The sequence below is a fragment of the Nerophis ophidion genome, linkage group LG11, assembly GCF_033978795.1.
Source record: "Nerophis ophidion isolate RoL-2023_Sa linkage group LG11, RoL_Noph_v1.0, whole genome shotgun sequence".
Classification (NCBI taxonomy): Eukaryota; Metazoa; Chordata; class Actinopteri; order Syngnathiformes; family Syngnathidae; genus Nerophis; species Nerophis ophidion.
The window spans coordinates 13,966,404-13,987,585 of record NC_084621.1 but is presented as its reverse complement, the minus strand read 5'-3'; the positions used below and the strand labels follow the sequence as shown (position 1 = coordinate 13,987,585).

Here is a 21,182-nt window from a genome sequence, read left to right as displayed (position 1 = left end):
TTGGTAAAAAAAAAAACATTAAAAATGTGTCATTATTCAGTATTATTATTTTAATTATTATGCAAATTTTAAAAGTATAGCACAACATTAAAAAAAAATATATGGAAAAATCACAAAATAAACAATATTTTCACCCAATAACTTTTTTAGGTGGAATATTTGAGATTATATAATAATTGGAGCCTTAATTTAGGATGTTGATTCATTATTATTTTTTGAGCAATGACACTTAAAAACAAATCACACTAAAATATTTGGGGATCCAAAAGGGTCCAACTCATTAAAGTGTTAAAAAATAAATCATACCATTTTTTTTACTGTTAACTTTTAGCACAATAATCTCGAGATCAACTTCAGATATATCCCTCAATTTTAAGTTGTATTGTTGTTTATGTTTTGTTTGTTTGTTTGTTTGTTTAATAAAACAGCTCAGTTTTTTATATGGCAAAACAAAAAATATGCAACATTTTCCCCAAAAAATATCTCAAAGTGGAATATTTAATGTGACATAATGGAAGCCTTGAATAGGTCAATAATTCAAATTGACATTGATTTTGATTCATTATTATTTTTAAAAAAAAAGAAGCATCCTGCATGGCAGCTTTGTGTTATTAAAGCATTGCAACATTTTTTGTTACATTTCACCTGTTTGCTGTTTTATACCACTTTTTATGTTTTTTATTATTTTCAATTGTATTTTTAAAATGTGCCATGGGGCCCCCAAATGGCCCCCCGGGCCGCACTTTGGACACCCCTGGTGTAACACATGTGTCAAATACATACATACATTTGTGCAGACTATTAGGCTCTTGCCTTTCTGTTTACTCTTTGTGTGCTTTCTAGTCACGTGACCGCCACAGTCCAATCAGCTGTAGTTATATGCCGGTAGCAGGAAGTGACTGGTACGCTCTTGCTCTGTTTACTCTTCGGGAGCTCGGTGTCACTCTCCCTTGTCACGTGACCACTGCCGTCCAATCAGTGGTGCTTTTAAGCCGCTAGCAGGAAGTCACTCTCCCTTGTCACGTGACCACCGCTGTCCAATCAGTGGTGCTTATTAGCCGCTAGCAGGAAGTGGCCAGTAGACAGGACGTGAGGGGAAGATGATTGTATTTCTGCTCCAGGTAGCTTTTAAATCTCGCTTTCGCCTGAAATATTGTGCTGACGGACTTTAAACTACATGTCTTTTTGTAACTTTATAGAGCCGACTACCAGTGCCGAATTTCTTTGTCATTAAGCTGTGTTTGACTGTAGAAGCTGAGTTGGTGAGTCCATATTGATGAAAATAGCACCTTTAGCATGAATCTTTGTTTGATATTTTCATTGTGGCATATTCTCAATCATCCATATAAAAGGTTTATGACTTAAACCAATGATAACATTTGTGTATTGAATGTACTTTTCAATGTGTTTAGATAATAAGCATGTGTAGTGAACTGACTGCTTTGTGTTGGTCATGATTATGCGGCTACTGGTTATTTTAGCATTTTATTACATATTGTGATTCTGATATGGTTATTGATTTATGTTTTACGATATTGAGGAAAGAACTAGAAATCATTGAATATATATTATTACATACTTGCCAACATTTAGACCTCCGATTTCGGGAGGTGGGGGTTGGTGGGGGGGGGGGGGGTGGCGTGATCAGGAATGGGGCAGGGGGCGTGGTTAAGAGGGGAGGAGTAAATTTATGGCTACAATTCATCAAGTCAGGTACTTCATATGTATATATATATATATATATATATATCTATATATATATATATATATATATATATATAATACTTGAATTTCAGTGTTCATTTATTTACACATATACACACACATAACACTCATCTACTCTTTGTTGAGTTAAGGGTTGAATTGTCCATCCTTGTTCTATTCTCTGTCACTATTTTCCTAACCATATGCATATACAGTAGATTGCAGTATTGTACTGTTTAAGAGTGTCACAACATTGCTGTTTACAGCAGTCAAACTACTTTACGGTAGACGAAAACGTGACTACGTGACTGCTGTTGTTGTGTGTGTGTGTGTGTGTGTATATATATATATATATATATATATATATATATATATATATATATATATATACCGTGTATATAGTATGTGCCTGCCTAGAATTACTGCCGGGTCAAACTCGTTTCGCAAAATAATTAGCATATACCTAGAATTTCCGCCGGGTCAAACTCGTCACGTCACGAGAGACACTTCACCTGTCATCATTTTCAAAATGGAGGAGGCTGATTTCAATCATTTGAAATTGCATAAAGGGAAGAAGATTAAGAGATATTCGGTAGGATTTAAGGTCCAAGCTATTGAATATGCTAAAAAGAACAGTAAGCAGCTATGTTTTATTAATATACAGTTGCTGCGTGTGTCAAATATGAGTCACTGGCGCCCTCCTGGTGGTAGAGGGCGCCAGTGATCCTTCTTAGGACTACTCGGCTGCAGAAGAAGTGACAACAAGCAGCAAGAGTGAGCAGCGACCGTTTATTTTTTCCTCTCGCTTGCACTTTTAACATGGAGGATTACACATCTAAAATAAAACAGTTTTCTAAACTGGACTTTCAATCGAAGCAGGAGGTAATAAAGGAAGATATCCATCGAGACAGAGACTTTTACAACTGAAGAAAGATAAGGAAGACTTCTATAAACAAGTTGTCGATGCTTTTGATCAGAAGGAGCTGCGCATGGACTTCATTTATAAGTAAAGGTAAGACCATAATAATGTTTTTTTTTTTTTATATTAAATGTGCTTTTCATGATGGTATCCTTACATCACACTCATTTTTTAAGCGCAGGCCTAAATTTACCGCATGCCTTTGGTAAGCGCCGGAGTGAGAGGAGGTTTTGAATTAATTAGCGCCCCGGCGGCAATTCAAGGAAATACGTTATATATATTGCATTGATTTGTAGAACGTATAGGTTAGAAATGCCACAAAATGTCTGTTGAGTCGACTCCCAGGCCCGCAAAACGACTTGACACTAAAATCCGCCAGGCCCCCTTCCTTCATGGACACGCTTATAACAAGTGACGCCCCTCACCCTCATCCTTGTCCCTCAACCTTTCTTCCTTCCTCAGCGTTTTTGATATGCTTCATTTTACACCCGGGCAAAATTATTTCCCTCTTTTCTCCTTAAGTGACATTTATAAATGAGGGTAAAATCGGGAAGGCAGTGGATCTCAAATTGGAAAAAGCACTGAAGTGAAGATAATGCCACGGGGCGCTCGCCATATCAAACCGAATGATATGAAATGTCAAAAGATGTGAAGTTGGAGCATGGATGCGCTTTATGCTCCCGCCCTCATTAAAGAAGCATTTTCTTAGCAAAAAAAAAAAAAAAAAACACATCAGGATTTATGATCAGGTTTTTATGAAGAGCTTACCCGTTTCAGACAATAAAAAGTCATGTTTCATATAACAATTGGAATTAAAGCTGCAAGCAGCGTTGGTCGGGTCCGCCTTTGGCCGCTGCCGCCATGTCCCGAGTCCCGATCTTAGTCAGACCTACATAGAAGTTTTTGTTTCATCACTCTACGACATTCCTAACAGAATTTACAAGCAGTTTTATCAGTTTATTTTCCTAGGGGGCGCTAGAGCACAATTTTCATTTTTGGTGTTTGGTTTTTTTATTGGATGGCAATTTTCACCAGTCCTGATGTGTGTGTAAAATTTGGTGAGTTTTGAAGCATGTTAAGGGGGTCAAATTACAGATTTGCGTTTCTGGATGCTGTTGATAAATGGCTTTCGCTTGGCATAGTATAGCTTTAACTTGCACTTTGAAGCATTTTAAGGGGGTCAAATTTCAGTTCAAAGAGGCAAAAAAGGCATATTTTACGGAAATTTTACCCGTTTCAGACAATAAAAAGTCATGTTTCATATAACAATTGGAATAAATCAATACAAGTCAGTTTACTCCGGCTCCACTTTATTTATGGATTAAACAGAATATGCTTGTTTTTTACTCAGTTCTGTTTTTTCAGGATTAAATTTACAATGGGGTGGTCTTGATTACAACATTTCAATACTTTTCTAAATAAAGGGGACCACAAAAAAAAATGTCATTATTTGCTTTAATTTAACAAAAAATGTCAGTGTAAATTAAACATGTTTCTTATTGCAATTTTGTCCTTAAAGGCCTTAGTGGCCGCATGCATGGACAGCACCTTTTAGCTCTTTGTCTTTGCGGGGTTTGTTCTCCCGGGATGCAAACGGACTACTCCGGACCGGGCATGAAGGTAGGAACTTTTTTAATTAATAACTATCAAAATAGGAACAAACAAAAAGGCGCGCAAGGTAAAAACAAAGTTTAGACAGAACCATGGACAAGAAACAAAACAATCTAAACTGTGGCATGAATAAGCAAAACTTTCTTGGCAGCAGCATGAACTATGGCATGGACTAAAGGAGCAGGATGAACTATGGCATGAAAACTAACATGTCGCCAGACCGACTGACTGCCGAAGGGCGGTCTGAATAGTCTCATGATTAGAGCCAGGTGAGCGTCCGATCACCGGCGGCAGGTGAAAATCATAAGTCACCATGGCAACCAAAACCAACGAGTGTACAGGAACTAATGGAGTTCAAAACAACAGAAAATAACAAAAACATAATCCAGACCACCGAACATGACAATCTTATTTCCAAGATTGTGTACACTACTGAATTGGGGTCTTATGGCCACTTATGTGGACACTTTTTCTGCCATCTGGTGGTGTTAGAAGAGTATAGAGTTTGGGGGGGAAAAGTGTAAAAATAAAACATCTGCATGTCACTTCACATGAAATACATATTTGTGTACTTGTGGACTAAGTACATGATATAAAAATATGATTTTTAGTTTTTTATTCTAATTAGGGTTCAATAAGCCCAAATAGCAAAGTGAAATAAAAAAAAAAGCATGGAAAAAACAGCTTGGGCCGTAAGAGATTATTGAACATACTAGACAGCTGGTATTTTAGTAGTACGCAAACAAAGACTCGTAATTTAACTGCTGACGTGCGCCGTAACATATTCTGCCATTTCTCATTCTATTATTTTGTCAGCATTATAAAGGACAAGCTGTAAAAATGTATTATTGATCTACTTGTTTATTTACTGTTAATATCTGGTTATTTTCTCTTTTATCATGTTCTATCTACACTTCTGTTAAAATCAAATAATCACCCTTTTCTTATGTTGTTTGGATATTTTACATTAGTTTTGGATGATACCACACATTTAGGTATCGATCCGATACCAAGTAGTTACAGGATCATACATCGGTCGTATTCAAAGTCCTCTAGTCTCCAAGGGACGTATTTCCTGAGTTTATGAATATAATATGTTTGTTTTTTTTGTTTTAAAAAAGATTTTGTGAAGATAAAAAATATTGATGTAATCATGGTAGTATCAACTTGTACTTGGTATCATTACAGTGGATGTCAGGTGTAGATCCACCCATGGCATTTGTTTACATTGTGACGGCGGTGAGCTATTGTATCCTCCTACGGTGTGTAGTGAAACATATTTAGCTATTCCTCGTCTTGCAGTGATAATGATACTTGTAATAAAATTACTTTATTTTGTCGCCATGGAGGCGAGGATTAGTGATTTGGAATGGATGGACATTTACCAGTAACTAGCTACCTTGCTATGTCTTAAAACACCTCTTCCTGAGGGTGTTTTAGTGTTAAAACTTCACCTTTATCTTTAGTTTTTAAGCCAAAATGCATCCGTTCTCCCTTTTCTGTCTACACAGTGTCTGCTTGTAAGTACTCTGTGATTTGGCGCTGCCGAACATGCTCCTCCGCTAGTAAAACCAGCATTGTCATGACGTGACAACGACGGGGGGACGGGAGGCTGGTGGACCTGTGTTTTTTTCAGAGGCGGTATAGTACCGAATATGATTCATTAGTTTTCGCAGTACTTTACTAATACCGCTATACCCTACAACACAACTCTAGGGTTGTTTCTTTGTTTTAAAAAAAAACAAGTCATGGCCAAAGTTTGATTAAACTTTCAGGAATTAAGTAAGAAATAACAAATAAGAAAATCTCATTTCAGTAGGCCTTTAATGAAGTGAGCTTTACATGTTTATTTTTGCGTGGTGTGTTGTGTGACATTATCCTTTCAGCAACGTTGAGTTATTGATATATTATTGCTTTGCACTATTTCCATTGTTACTATATCGTGATTGCACTGACGTTTGATTTACCGTAACAGTATCAGACTGTTTTTTACGTGTTTATTGAATCGGGGGGGAAAAAAAGTCAGTGGTTGTTTACCGTAGTTGCGAGACCTGTTGTTGCTCAATATTGGTCACCTTTTGAGAAAATTTGAAGTTTTTAGGTGCGCCTTATTGTGCGGAAAATACGGTAATTGTATCATTTTTCTTTTAATAAAAAATTAAAATGGGTCCCACAGACCTGAACACAAAACTATTTTTTTATAGCAATAACAAACATAAGTTTAATGTATCATTAGATGTTCTGTTAAAAAAAAAAGCCAATAATGACATTTTTATGGTGCCTTTTATTTTGAAAAGTATCAAAATACAAGTGTTATCATTCATAAATCATAAATTCTCTCAAGGTATGTAAACCTATGATAAAAAGGTGTTTTTTTTAAAGATATAATTAGGGTTTTGACCTAGGAACAAATTAATTATAATAGTATTTCTTATGGGACATTTTCTCAATGACGCACAAATAGTGGAGTTTAGAGGTTCCACTGTATGTTTTTTCTAAACTTCTAAAAGTAGCAACTTCTCCATCAAGCCTAGTCCACCTGTTTTTCAGCACTCTTTGTTGGAGTAAAGTCTCTACTTAAAGAAAAATAGGCTGCATGGTCGAGTCGCCAGAAAAAAGCCATTTCTGCACAAATGTCACAAAGTATCCCGCTTACATTACACCAAACAGCACAGAGACAAGCCTCAAAACTTCTGGAACAAAGTCATTTGGAGTGATGGCTTTCTTCTGGCGACTCGACCATGCAGCCCATTTTTCTTCAAGTGAATAAGAATGACAACACAAGTGTTATCATTCATAAATCATAAATTCTCCCAGGGTATGTAAACCTATGATAATAAGGTTATTTTTTAAAGATATAATTAGGGTTTTGACCTAGGAACAAATTAATTATAATAGTATTTCTTGTGAGACATTTTCTCAATGACGCACAAATAGTGGAGTTTAGAGGTTCCACTGTGTTTTTTCTAAACTTCTAAAAGTAGCAACTTCTCCATCAAGCCTAGTCCACCTGTTTTTCAGCACTCTTTGTTGGCGTAAAGTCTCAACTTAAAGAAAAATAGGTTGCATGGTCGAGTCGCCAGAATAAAGCCATTTCTGCACAAATGTCACAAAGTATCCCGCTTACATTACACCAAACAGCACAGAGACAAGCCTCAAAACTTCTGGAACAAAGTCATTTGGAGTGATGGCTTTCTTCTGGCGACTCGATCATGCAGCCTATTTTTCTTTAAGTGAATACGAATGATAACACAAAAGTGTTATCGTTCATAAATCTTAAATTCTCCCAAGGTATGTAAACCTATGATAATAAGGTTATTTCTTTAAGATATAATTAGGGTTTTGACCTAGAAAAAAATTAATTATAATAGTATGTCTTATGGGACATTTTCTCAATGACGCACAAATAGTGGGGTTTAGAGGTTTCACTGTGTTTTTTCTAAACTTCTAAAAGTAGCAACTTCTCCATCAAGCTGAGTCCACATATTGTTGTTCAGCACTCTTTGTTGGAGTAAAGTCTCAACTTAAAGAAAAATAGGCTGCATGGTCGAGTCGCCAGAATAAAGCCATTTCTGCAGAAATGTCACAAAGTGTCCCGCTTACATTACACCAAACAGCACAGAGACAAGCCTCAAAACTTCTGGAACAAAGTCATTTGGAGTGATGGCTTTCTTCTGGCGACTCGACCATGCAGCCCATTTTTCTTCAAGTGAATAAGAATGACAACATAAGTGTTATCATTCATAAATCATAAATTCTCCCAGGGTATGTAAACCTATGATAATACGTTTATTTTTTTAAGATATAATTAGGGTTTTGACCTAGGAACAAATTAATTATAATAGTATTTCTTATGGGACATTTTCTAAATGACGCACAAATAGTGGAGTTTAGAGGTTCCACTGTATGTTTTTTCTGAACTTCTAAAAGTAGCAACTTCTCCATCAAGCTGAGTCCACATATTGTTGTTCAGCACTCTTTGTTGGAGTAAAGTCTCCACTTGAAGAAAAATGGGCTGCATGGTCGAGTCGCCAGAATGAAGCCATTTCTGCACAAATGTCACAAAGTGTCCCGCTTACATTACACCAAACAGCACAGAGACACGCCTCAAAATTTCTGGAACAAAGCCATTTGGAGTGATGGCTTTCTTCTGGCGACTCGACCATGCAGCCCATTTTTCTTCAAGTGAATAAGAATGACAACACAAGTGTTATCATTCATAAATCATAAATTCTCCCAGGGTATGTAAACCTATGATATTAAGGTTATTTTTTAAGATATAATTAGGGTTTTGACCTAGGAACAAATTAATTCTAATAGTATTTCTTATGGGACATTTTCTCAATGACGCACAAATAGTGGAGTTTAGAGGTTCCACTGTATGTTTTTTCTAAACTTCTAAAAGTAGCAACTTCTCCATCAAGCCTAGTCCACCTGTTTTTCAGCACTCTTTGTTGGAGTAAAGTCTCTACTTAAAGAAAAATAGGCTGCATGGTCGAGTCGCCAGAATCAAGCCATTTCTGCACAAATGTCACAAAGTATCCCGCTTACATTACACCAAACAGCACAGAGACAAGCCTAAAACTTCTGGAACAAAGTCATTTGGAGTGATGGCTTTCTTTTGGCGACTCGACCATGCAGCCCATTTTTCTTTAAGTAAATAAGAATGACAACACAAGTGTTATCATTCATAAATCATAAATTCTCCCAGGGTATGTAAACCTATGATATTAAGGTTATTTTTTAAGATATAATTAGGGTTTTGACCCAGGAACAAATTAATTATAATAGTATTTCTTATGGGACATTTTCTCAATGACACACAAATAGTGGAGTTTAGAGGTTCCACTGTATGTTTTTTCTAAACTTCTAAAAGTAGCAACTTCTCCATCAAGCTGAGTCCACATATTGTTGTTCAGCACTCTTTGTTAGAGTAAAGTCTCCACTTGAAGAAAAATGGGCTGCATGGTCGAGTCGCCAGAATAAAGCCATTTCTGCATAAATGTCACAAAGTATCCCGCTTACATTACACCAAACAGCACAGAGACAAGCCTCAAAACTTCTGGAACAAAGTCATTTGGAGTGATGGCTTTCTTCTGGCGACTCGACCATGCAGCCCATTTTTATTTTTTCTGTTTTTTCTAAACTTCTAAAAGTAGCAACTTCTCCACCAAGCCTAGTCCACATGTTGTTTTTAAGCACTCTTTGTTGGAGTAAAGCCTCTCCGTTGCGGTTTCCGCTCTCCGAGGTTGGAAGCGGTAGTTAATTTGGCGTAATTTGTGAGACGGGAGGGGAGCCGAGTGAAAGGCCCGGGTCATTCTTTTTAATGCAAGCAGTCAATTACGCAGCTTCTAACGAGATCAAACTGATGGAGGCCATCAGGAGTAACATAAAGCCTTATCTGCGGCCGATTAATAGAGTCTGCCGGAGCCTTCCGGATCTTTGAATTAAATGAAGTTCAGCTTTAGCAAACAATCAAACGGGTCAGTCTATTAACCTTTTCAAATCACGGGCCGGATTAATGATCGGGTAATCCCTGTCATTTTGAAAGCGGTCGTCGAGAACACTGTGTGGAGTAATTAAAAGCAAAATGCTTGATACTGACGTGGCTCTTTGAGCTTCTATGTTCTGCACCTGAAACACACTCACAACCTTGGATTACCAGCATGAGCTCCAATCCGCCTTTGTTTGTCATTCACGACAACGTCTTGTGAGGGTTTTCACCTTCTCCGAGCTCAGGATTGTCATGTAAATCCCTAGGAATTAAATGTTAAGTACTGAGTCCTGCAGAGATGGCCGATACTAAATCCTGTGCATGGTAGCTATTGTCTTTCAGGCCGATGCTTCGTTACCTTCAGGAATACGTAGGAAGAAATGCGACGGGATGCCGTAATGATGCTACCTCAGTAGAAGCATTCAAGTCTCACCTTAAAACTCATCTGTATACTCTAGCCTTTAAATAGACCTCCTTTTTAGACCAGTTGATCTGCCGCTTCTTTTCTTTTTTCTCCTATGTCCCCCCTTCCCTTGTGGAGGGGGTCCGGTCCGATGACCATGGATGAAGTACTGGCTGTCCAGAGTCGAGACCCAGGATCGACCGCTCGCCTGTGTATCGGTTGGGGACATCTCTACGCTGCTGATCCGCCTCCGCTTCGGATGGTTTCCTGTGGACGGGACTCTCGCTGCTGTCTTGGATCCGCTTTGAACTGAACTCTCCCGGCTGTGTTGGAGCCACTATGGATTGAACTTTCACAGTATCATGTTGGACCCGCTCGACATCCATTGCGTTCGGTCCCCTAGAGGGGGGGGGTTGCCCACATCTGAGGTCCTCTCCAAGGTTTCTCATCGTCAGCATTGTCACTGGCGTCCCACTGGATGCGAATTCTCCCTGCCCACTGGGTGTGAGTTTTCCTTGCCCTTTTGTGGGTTCTTCCGAGGATGTTGTAGTCGTAATGATTTGTGCAGTCCTTTGAGACATTTGTGATTTGGGGCTATATAAATAAACATTGATTGATTGATTGATTGATAATGGTAGGGGGCTTACCGGATATACCATGATACCCTGCAACAGAACATAATACAAGTGAAACAAGCCAAACTACATCAATGGACTGTCGAGTGGTAATGGACTGCAAAAGTGTACCGTATTTTCAGACTATAAGACGCACTTAAAGGCCTACTGAAAGCCACTACTACCGACCATGCAGTCTAATAGTTTATATATCAATGATGGAATATTAACATTGCAACACATGCCAATACAGCCGGTTTAGTTTACTAAATTGCAATTTTAAATTTCGCGCGGAAGTATCATGCTAAAGCGTTGAATCTTTTGCAATGTGTTCAATTAATAATGGAGACGTCAAAGAAGAAAGATGTAGGTGGGAAGCAGTGTATTGCGGCCACCTTTAGCAACACAAACACAGCCGGCGTTTCCTTGTTTACGTTCCCGAAAGATGACGGTGAAGCTTTACTATGGAACAGAGCGATCAAGCGAACATGGTTCCCTACCACATGTCAACTGGTAGGTTTTGGTGAGAAAATGGTGGTGACAAGTCGGCTCTTACCGTAGACATGAGCGGAGAGCTTGCGTCGTTCCTCCCGCACCTGTCAAAGAGGCAGCTGCGGACTCTCTTGCCTTCTCCCACCGGCCGCCCCTGACCGTCGGATGCTTCCACCGTGGAGGAAGCATCGGCTGCCTTCGCCTCGTCGAGAAACGTGGCTTCCCTCGGAGGAACTGGCGGTCACCAAACCCATGGCTACACCCCTCCGACCTTCAGGTTGTACAGGTACGACCATATAATCTCACTAAAACACTAGTAACACAATAAGCAGATAAGGGATTTTCCAGAATTATCCTATTAAATGTGTCTAATAACATCTGAATCGCTCTGCCATTTAGTTTTTTTTTTTTTCTAGTCCTTGTGTTACGTTTTGGAGGGTGCATGCGCGGAGGTGTTGGCCTCTAGATGCCAAAAGACTGGAAAAAGCAGGAGTGAAGGGAGGAGCTGGTTTTGATTATAAAATACAACAAAACACTTGACAAAGAGAAAAGAAAAGGTGTGCCACCGCACGGAAAGCTAAATCCTAATCGTTAGCAAGGGTAGAGTTCAAAGTCCATATAGAGGGAAGCTAAGAATTAGCAGACTGAGTGCAAAAACGAAAACCACACATAACTGCTGCATAAAGCAAACGAAACAGCCAGGCTGAACTAAGGTAACAGGTGGGCTTAAATACAGAGAACGTAGTTATAAACCGGTGTGTGAACGGAGCGTGCAGACGGAGCAAATTAAGTTGTCATGGTGACCATACAAAACAAGGAAGTGCGCTACTCAGGGAAACAGAAGTCCAAACATGATCAAAACACCAAAAGGGATACTACAAAAAGGATTCAAACGGACTAGATGTGTGATCCAGGGAACCGGATCACAACACCTTAACTCTTACTTTCCTCATCCACAAATCTTTCATCCTCGCTCAAATTAATGTGGAAATTGTCGCTTTCTCTGTCCGGATCGCTCTCGCTGCTGGTGGCCATGATTGTAAACAATGTTCAGATGTGAGGAGCTCCACAACCCGTGACGTCACGCACACATCGTCTGCTACTTCCGGTACAGGCAAGACTTTTTTATTAGCGACCAAAAGTTGCGAACTTTATCGTGGATGTTCTCTACTAAATCCTTTCAGCAAAAATATCGCAATATGGCGAAATGATCAAGTATGACACATATAATGGACCTGCTATCCCCGTTTAAATAAGAAAATCGCATTTCAGTAGGCCTTTTAAAATCCTTTAATTTTCTCAAAAATCGACAGTTGCGCCTTTATAACCCGGTGCAGATTAATTCTGGTCGTGGTTACCGACCTCGAATCAGTTTTATTTTGGTACATGGTGTAATGGTAAGTGTGACCAGTAGATGGCAGTCACACATAAGACTGCAGGATGATGTCAAACAGCACCAAAACTTTAAATGTTCTATTGGGGAAGGCATGGCGTGGTTGGGAGTGGCCATGCCAGCAACCTGAAGGTTCTTGGTTCAATCCCCACCTTCTCCCAAGTTGTGTCCTTGAGCAAGACACCTCACCCTTGCTCCTGATGGGTGACGGTTAGGGCCTTGGATGGGAGCTCCCGCCATCAGTGTGTGAATGTAGAAGTAGTGTCAAAGCGCTTTGAGTACCTTGAAGGTAGAAAAACGCTATACAAGTATGACCCATTTACCATATTGATAATATAAAACATTACACAAAAAGCTGTCAAAATTTTGGTAGAGTACGAAGCCACACATTAAAGGATTTTCGGTGCATTGTGGTTACCGTAGTCAGACATACGAGTATTATTATGATTATCTGGTGTTTTGTTTCACAAAAAAATCAACATTTCTTACCTTCTGGTACCTGCTGATTGGTATTTGGGATCTGCATAAGTCCTGAAAATGTGTGCATGTCCGCCTTTGTAGTCCGTGCCGACCCCGTAGTCGAAAAGCTTCTTCTTTATCTAAATCTTCTTATAATCAATCAATCAATCAATGTTTATTTATATAGCCCCAAATCACAAATGTCTCAAAGGACTGCACAAATCATTACGACTACAACATCCTCGGAAGAACCCACAAAAGGGCAAGGAAAACTCACGCCCAGTGGGCAGGGAGAATTCACATCCAGTGGGACGCCAGTGACAAAGCTGACTATGAGAAACCTTGGAGAGGACCTCAGATGTGAGGGACCGAAAGCAATGGATGTCGAGCGGGTCTAACATGATACTGTGAAAGTTCAATCCATAGTGGCTCCAACACAGCCGCGAGAGTTCAGTTCAAAGCGGATCCAAGACAGCAGCGAGACTCCCGTCCACAGGAGACCATCTCAAGCGGAGGCGGATCAGCAGCGTAGAGATGTCCCCAATCGATACAGGCGAGCGGTCCATCCTGGGTCCCAACAAGCGGTCCATCCTGGGTTTCGACTCTGGACAGCCAGTACTTCATCCATGGTCATCGGACCGGACCCCCTCCACAAGGGAGGGGGGGACATAGGAGAAAGAAAAGAAGTGGCAGATCAACTGGTCTAAAAAGGAGGTCTATTTAAAGGCTAGAGTATACAAATGAGTTTTAAGGTAAGACTTAAATGCTTCTACTGAAGTAGCATCTCGAACTGTTACCGGGACGGCATTCCAGAGTACTGGAGCCCGAACGGAAAACGCTCTATAGCCCGCAGACTTTTTTTGGGCTCTAGGAATCACTAATAAGCCGGAGTCTTTTGAACGCAGATTTCTTGCCGGGACATATGGTACAATACAATCGGCAAGATAGGATGGAGCTAGACCGAGTAGTATTTTATACGTAAGTAGTAAAACCTTAAAGTCACATCTTAAGTGCACAGGAAGCCAGTGCAGGTGAGCCAGTACAGGCGTAATGTGATCAAACTTTCTTGTTCTTGTCAAAAGTCTAGCAGCCGCATTTTGTACCAACTGTAATCTTTTAATGCTAGACATGGGCAGACCCGAAAATAATACTTTACAGCAATCGAGACGAGACGTAACAAACGCATGGATAAGACATTCATCCTCCGGTGTTGCCATCTCTAATATAAAGTAGTGTAAAGTTCTTACTTATATCTGTCAGTAAACTCGCCATGAAAGCGCTAAAACATACCGGTGTAGTGAGTTGACATTATCCACCCAAGGAACTTTTAGTTATTAGAGAGTTTTTCGGGCGTTGTTGTTGCACTAGTGCGCCACGGATGATTGAAGTCTGAATGTCATTAGAACAGTTAGCGTCATCTTTTGAGACTTCTTCCACTCCCGTCCTTGCACGCTACACGGTTACAACAAAGATGACGGGGAGAAGACGCTGTCGAAGGTGAGCCATGTAAATAAGAGCGCCAACAAAAAGCGACAGCCAGAAAGCGACTTGAAGATGATGTGTAAAACATCATCTATGCAACATCACATGTTATGTAGACCATAAGGAAGTCTTTTACATTTAGAAAAAAAATAAATTAATATGACTCTTTTATTGCGCCTTTTGTATGAAATTAGACCTCACTAGACCCGCTCATTGGCAGTGTGCCTTAATCTGTTGCACCTTTTGGTCTGGGAAATGCGGTATTAGAAAAAAAGTAAAATACTGTGACTTAGCAGCCTGGATCATGAAAATAAAACTTTACATTTACCTAGTTAGGGCTGCAAAATTAATTCGATTCGTCTAAAAGCTTTGATTTGTATTCTGTAATTTCAATGATTCAATTACAAGTTTATCTCATATAAATGTATAAAATCCAACCTGCATGAAACGCTCGCGGCTTAAAAATGCGGACATTGTTCCTGCAAGACTCCTCCAATGAAGTGCACATGAAAGCGTTGCGCCCATTGATGCTGGCCCAAGACATGGCTCAAAGGCTGGGTGAAAGAGAGCAAGGGCCCCAAAGAAAAAAGGAGAAGCTGTATAAGGTTTTGCGATCATTTAAAAGTTGGTAAGACAGACATTGAGAGGTCGCTACGTTCTGGCCCGGAACGCAGGTTTGATCAGCTTTAGAAGTGCAGATTGCTGATTGGGCTCGCGCGCAGGAGCGCTAATTAATTTAAAAACCTCTTCTCACGCCGGCGCTTACCAAAGGCATGCGGTAAATTTAAGCGTGCGCTTAAAAATTTGAGTGTGATGTAAGGATACCATTATGAAAAGCATTTTTAATAAAAAAAAAAAAAACGTTATGGTCTTACCTTTACTTACAAATTAAATCCATGCGCAGCTCCTTCTGATCAAAAGCATCGATAACTTGTTTATAGAAGTCTTCCTTATCTTTCTTCAGTTTTAAAAGTCTTTCTGTGTCGATGGAGATCTTCCTTTATTACCTCCTGCTTCGATTGAAAGTCCAGTTTAGAAAACCGTTTTATTTTAGATATGTAATCCTCCATGTTAAAAGTGCAAGCGAGAGGAAAAAGTAAACGATGGCTGCTTGTTGTCACTTCTTCTGCAGCCGAGTAGTCGCAAGAAGGATCACTGGCGCCCTCTACCACCAGGAGGCGGGAGTCATTTAATGACTCATATTTGACACACGCAGCTACGGTATGTTAATAAAACCTTAAATCCTACTGAATAGCTCTTAATCTTCTTCTCTTTATGCGATTTCAAATGATTAAAATCAGCCTCCTCCATTTTGAAAATGATGACAGGTGAAGTGTCACTCGTGACGTGACGAGTTTGACCCGGCAGAAATTCTAGGCATATGCTAATTATTTGGCGAAACGATTTTGACCCGGCAGTAATTCTAGGCAGGCGCATACTATATACCCGGCAGCGGTTCAAGGAAATACGGTAAATAAAATACTGTTTTTATCCAGCGTTTGACCTCTCTACCCAGAAGTCCCAAAAAATGTCAGTCTTAAAGACCCGGTGAAGGACTCTGGAGAAATCAGATGGAAGACTGGCTTACATTAAAAGCACTTTTCCATCGGGATATTGAAAATGAGAGCACGGGGGCCACTTTATGACCCCCGTGAGGATGCGGTGATAAATGGGCTGCAGTGTAAACACTTTCGCTGTTCATGTGACACTGGCAAGCTTTCGGTGAAGATTGTTTTCCCGCCATCCTCGTCCTCCCGCTTTGGAAGGTGCAGTGTCAGCTTACCTTTTGCCTTTTTTTATTTATTTTTTTATTTTGCTTACAGCGCCAGAAAGGCTGGGGTCGACCGTCAAGGTCGGCAAAGATTCGCTCCAGGGTTGCGCAGAGCAACGCTTTCAATGTCACGCCGACGCTTTTCCTGTGAGAAAGGCTACTCTGTAAACAAGACAACGAATGGAAAGTGGATCCTTTTCAAGTTGCCTGAGGAACTCTGAAGGTTTCAGATAGGCGATGGGTTGGGTTTGGTCCATCTGATTGATGTAAAAGTGGAAAATGTGACATTAAGGTGAGGAAGATACGCTGCTTTCATGCTAAAAAATGGAAGAAATGACCCTTGACTTCCCTTGAAATTCAACAACACCAAAGTTTTGGGAGAAAAATATGCAAAAAACATACATTATCCAACAAGGAGCAGCTGTTAAATATTTTTCTGACTATTAATTGACTGTTACAATCTCTTGCTGTCGTGCGGGTTCAATGGACCACCCAGGAAGGACATTGCTTTTGAGCAGGTTTGACTCTTGTTTATTTTGCAATAAAGCTTTGTCTTCAGGTCAGATCGCTTTTCAGCTGCTCCTCTCCACTGCTCGCTCGCGGTTCGCTTTTCAGCTTGTCGTCCTCGTCTGCTCTTTCTTTTTGCTCCTCGGTCGCTGCTGCGGGCTCTCCTCCTCCTTCTCACCTTTTATACAGCGTGAGGAGAAATGTTAATTGTGTACCGGAGCGCGATCCACGCACCTGCACTTGACTGCAGCGTCACTCCTGGCACGCCCCGCCTCTCCCCTCAGCCGCATTCTCCGCCTCTTCGCCGCCATCTGGGGCCGGGCTCTGCTCTCCGCACTGACTAATCTTCTTTTTACACTTATCTAAAAATCTGAAACACAACCACACATGTTTTATATTATTGTATATGTTGTGTATGTGTATTTTTCTAGCATATATCTAATGTATTATTTTTCATAATTAAGTACTATTAATAGTAAGTCTATAATTAAGGGTCAAAGGTTAATGGTGATAGTTTAACCCTGGAACACGTCATTTCTATTTCCATTATTTGCTATTTACAAATGTGTTTTAAATGACAAATTTGATCACATTTTTTTTAATATAATATAAGTATTATAACAGTGTTGAAAATAGTTCTTGCTGGACATTAAACTTACCGGTTGGTAACTGTATTTTCAGTATGACTATTACTATTATGTGTGACAGCGATAGTGTGGCGCAGGCACAGACTATTTATTTAGGGTTTTTTGTGTTTGAAATGCTAAAAGATGGGGAAAAAAAGACAGGTTATGAATGCATTTAATTTTTTTCCATATCAATACTTATATTAAAGTGGTAATATTTTTACCCTAGCATGGATTATTTACGACATTTTAGGATTAAAAATATCTATAAAAAAAGTGTGTGTGTGTGTGTGTGTGTGTGTGTGTGTGTGTGTGTGTGTGTGTGTGTGTGTGTGTGTGTGTGTGTGTGTGTGTGTGTGTGTGTGTGTGTGTGTGTGTGTGTGTGTATACTGTATGTATGTATGGACTCTCACAATTATGCTAGATCCACTATGGACTGGACTCCCACTATTATGTTGGATCCATTATGGACTGGACTCTCACAATTATGCTAGATCCACTATGGACTGGACTCTCACTATTGTGTTAGATCCACTATGGACTGGACTCTCACTATTATGTTAGATCCACTATGGACTGGACTCTCACTATTATGTTAGATCCACTATGGACTGGACTCTCACTATTATGTTAGATCCACTATGGACTGGACTCTCACACTATTATGTTAGATCCACTATGGACTGGACTCTCACACTATTATGTTAGATCCACTATGGACTGGACTCTCACTATTATGTTAGATCCACTGTGGACTGGACTCTCACACTATCATGTAAGATCCACTATGGACTGGACTCTCACTATTATGTTAGATCCACTATGGACTGGACTCTCACTATTATGTTAGATCCACGATGGACTGGACTCTCACTCTATTACGTAAAATCCATTATGGACTGGACTCTCACACTATTATGTTATATCCACTGAGGACTGGACTCTCACTATTATGTTAGATCCACTATGGACTGGACTCTCACACTATTATGTTAGATCCACTATGGACTGGACTCTCACTATTATGTTAGATCCACTATGGACTGGACTCTCACTATTACGTTAGATCCACTATGGACTGGACTCTCACACTATTATGTAAAATCCACTATGGACTGGACTCTCACACTATTATGTTAGATCCACTGTGGACTGGACTCTCACTATTATGTTGGATCCACTATGGACTGCACTCTCACTATTATGTTAGATCCACTATGGACTGGACTCTCACACTATTATGTTAGATCCACTATGGACTGGACTCTCACTATTATGTTAGATCCACTATGGACTGGACTCTCACTATTATGTTAGATCCACTATGGACTGGACTCTCAATATTATGTTAGATCCACTATGGACTGGACTCTCACAATTATGCTAGATCCACTATGGACTGGACTCTCACTATCATGTTATATCCACTGAGGACTGGACTCTCACTATTATGTTAGATCCACTATGGACTGGACTCTCACTATTATGTTAGATCCACTATGGACTGGACTCTCACTATTATGTTAGATCCACTATGGACTGGACTCTCACTATTATGTTAGATCCACTATGGACTGGACTCTCACTATTATGTTATATCCACTGAGGACTGGACTCTCACTATTATGTTCGATCCACTATGGACTGGACTCTCAATATTATGTTAGATCCACTATGGACTGGACTCTCACACTATTATGTTAGATCCACTATGGACTGGACTCTCACTATTATGTTATATCCACTGAGGACTGGACTCTCACTATTATGTTAGATCCACTATGGACTGGACTCTCAATATTATGTTAGATCCACTATGGACTGGACTCTCACACTATTATGTTAGATCCACTATGGACTGGACTCTCACTATTATGTTAGATCCACTGAGGACTGGACTCTCACTATTATGTTAGATCCACTATGGACTGGACTCTCAATATTATGTTAGATCCACTATGGACTGGACTCTCACACTATTATGTTAGATCCACTATGGACTGGACTCTCACACTATTATGTAAAATCCACTATGGGCTGGACTCTCACTATTATGTTAGATCCACTATGGGCTGGACTCTCACTATTATTTTGGATCCACTATGGACTGGAGTCTCACTATTATGTTAGATCCACTATGGACTGGACTCTCACTATTATGTTAGATCCACTATGGACTGGACTCTCACACTACTATGTTAGATCCACTATGGACTGGACTCTCACTATTATGTCAGATCCACTATGGACTGGACTCTCACTATTATATATATATATATATATATATATATATATATATATATATATATATATATATATATATATATATATATGTATATATATATATATGTATATATATATATATATATATATATATATATATATATATATATATATATATATATATATATATATATATATATATATATATATATATATATATATATATATATATACAGGCCAAAAGTTTGGACGCCTTCTCATTCAATGTGTTTTCTTTATCTTCATGACTATTTACATTGTAGATTGAAGGCCTCAAAACAGTGAACGAACACATGTGGAATATTAATGAACTGAAATCATGTTTTATATTCTAGTTCCTTCAAAATAGCCACCCTTTGCTCTGATTACTGCTTTGCACACTCTTGGCATTCTCTCCATGAGCTTCAAGAGGTAGTCACCTGAAATGGTTTACACTTCCCAGGTGTGCTTGCATCCAAGTACCGCATTACTAATTGACTAAATACAGTACTATACCGCCTCTGAATAAGTCAACTTGTTCTAAAGCTTTGTGTTTCCACTGCACCTGCATGGACTACAGGAGTACAATCTTGTCAAATATGGACCCTACTTTGTGCACAAAGAACAGGAACATAATGGGCCTTCTCCAAACTGGTCAAGTTTTATTTCAATCGAGTGGCTAACCTATATGTTAATTGATACATTAATTGATTAAAAGCTATGTAGTTTGTCTTCAGTGCAGGGGTGCCCATTATGTGGATCGCGAGGGTGTGTCAGTCCATAGTCAGCCAGGAATTAAATAAAATATACCTAAAAAAATAGCCATGATCAATCTTCACTGAGACGTCACTTTAGTCACTTGATTGTCATTCACGACGCTTGAGGGTCTTGTGAGAGGACTCTGGCTGAAGCCAGGTCATTATTAATCAATCAATCAATCAAAATGTACTTATATAGCCCTAAATAACGAGCGACATCCTCGTCTAAGATCCCACATCAGGGCAAGGAAAAACTCAACCCAATGGGATGACAATGAGAAACCTTGGAGGGGACCGCAGATTATGGGACAAGTGCTGTGTACATGTTGGTGTTGTTTACTTGAGTCATATTGCAGTCCACACGTATCTCCTATGTGTGACTGCCAACTACTGGTCACACCTATCATTTCACCATGAAGCAAATAAAATAGCTTCGAGGTCGGTAAGCACAACCAGAATTAACCCAAGTTAGATCCACTATGGAGTCCAGTCCGTAGTAGATCTAACAAAATAGTGTAGAGAGTCCAGTCCATAGTGGATCTAACATAATAGTGTGAGAGTCCAGTCCATAGTGGATCTAACATAATAGTGAGAGTCCAGTCCATAGTGGATCTACCATAATAGTGAGAGTCCAGTCCATAGTGAATCTAACATAATAGTGAGAATCCAGTCCATAGTGGATCTAACATAATAGTGTGAGAGTCCAGT

General features: G+C 39.6%; 1 long non-coding RNA gene across 1 annotated transcript; it reads left to right on the top strand.

Annotated features, from left to right (window-relative positions):
- The first annotated feature begins 1,089 nt into the window (after nt 1-1,089).
- Nucleotides 1,090-16,898, top strand: LOC133561383 (uncharacterized). The gene is made up of 3 exons (XR_009808663.1): nt 1,090-1,121; nt 1,200-1,262; nt 16,395-16,898. It is a non-coding gene; the product is annotated as an uncharacterized LOC133561383 (long non-coding RNA).
- The last annotated feature ends 4,284 nt before the right edge of the window (nt 16,899-21,182 follow it).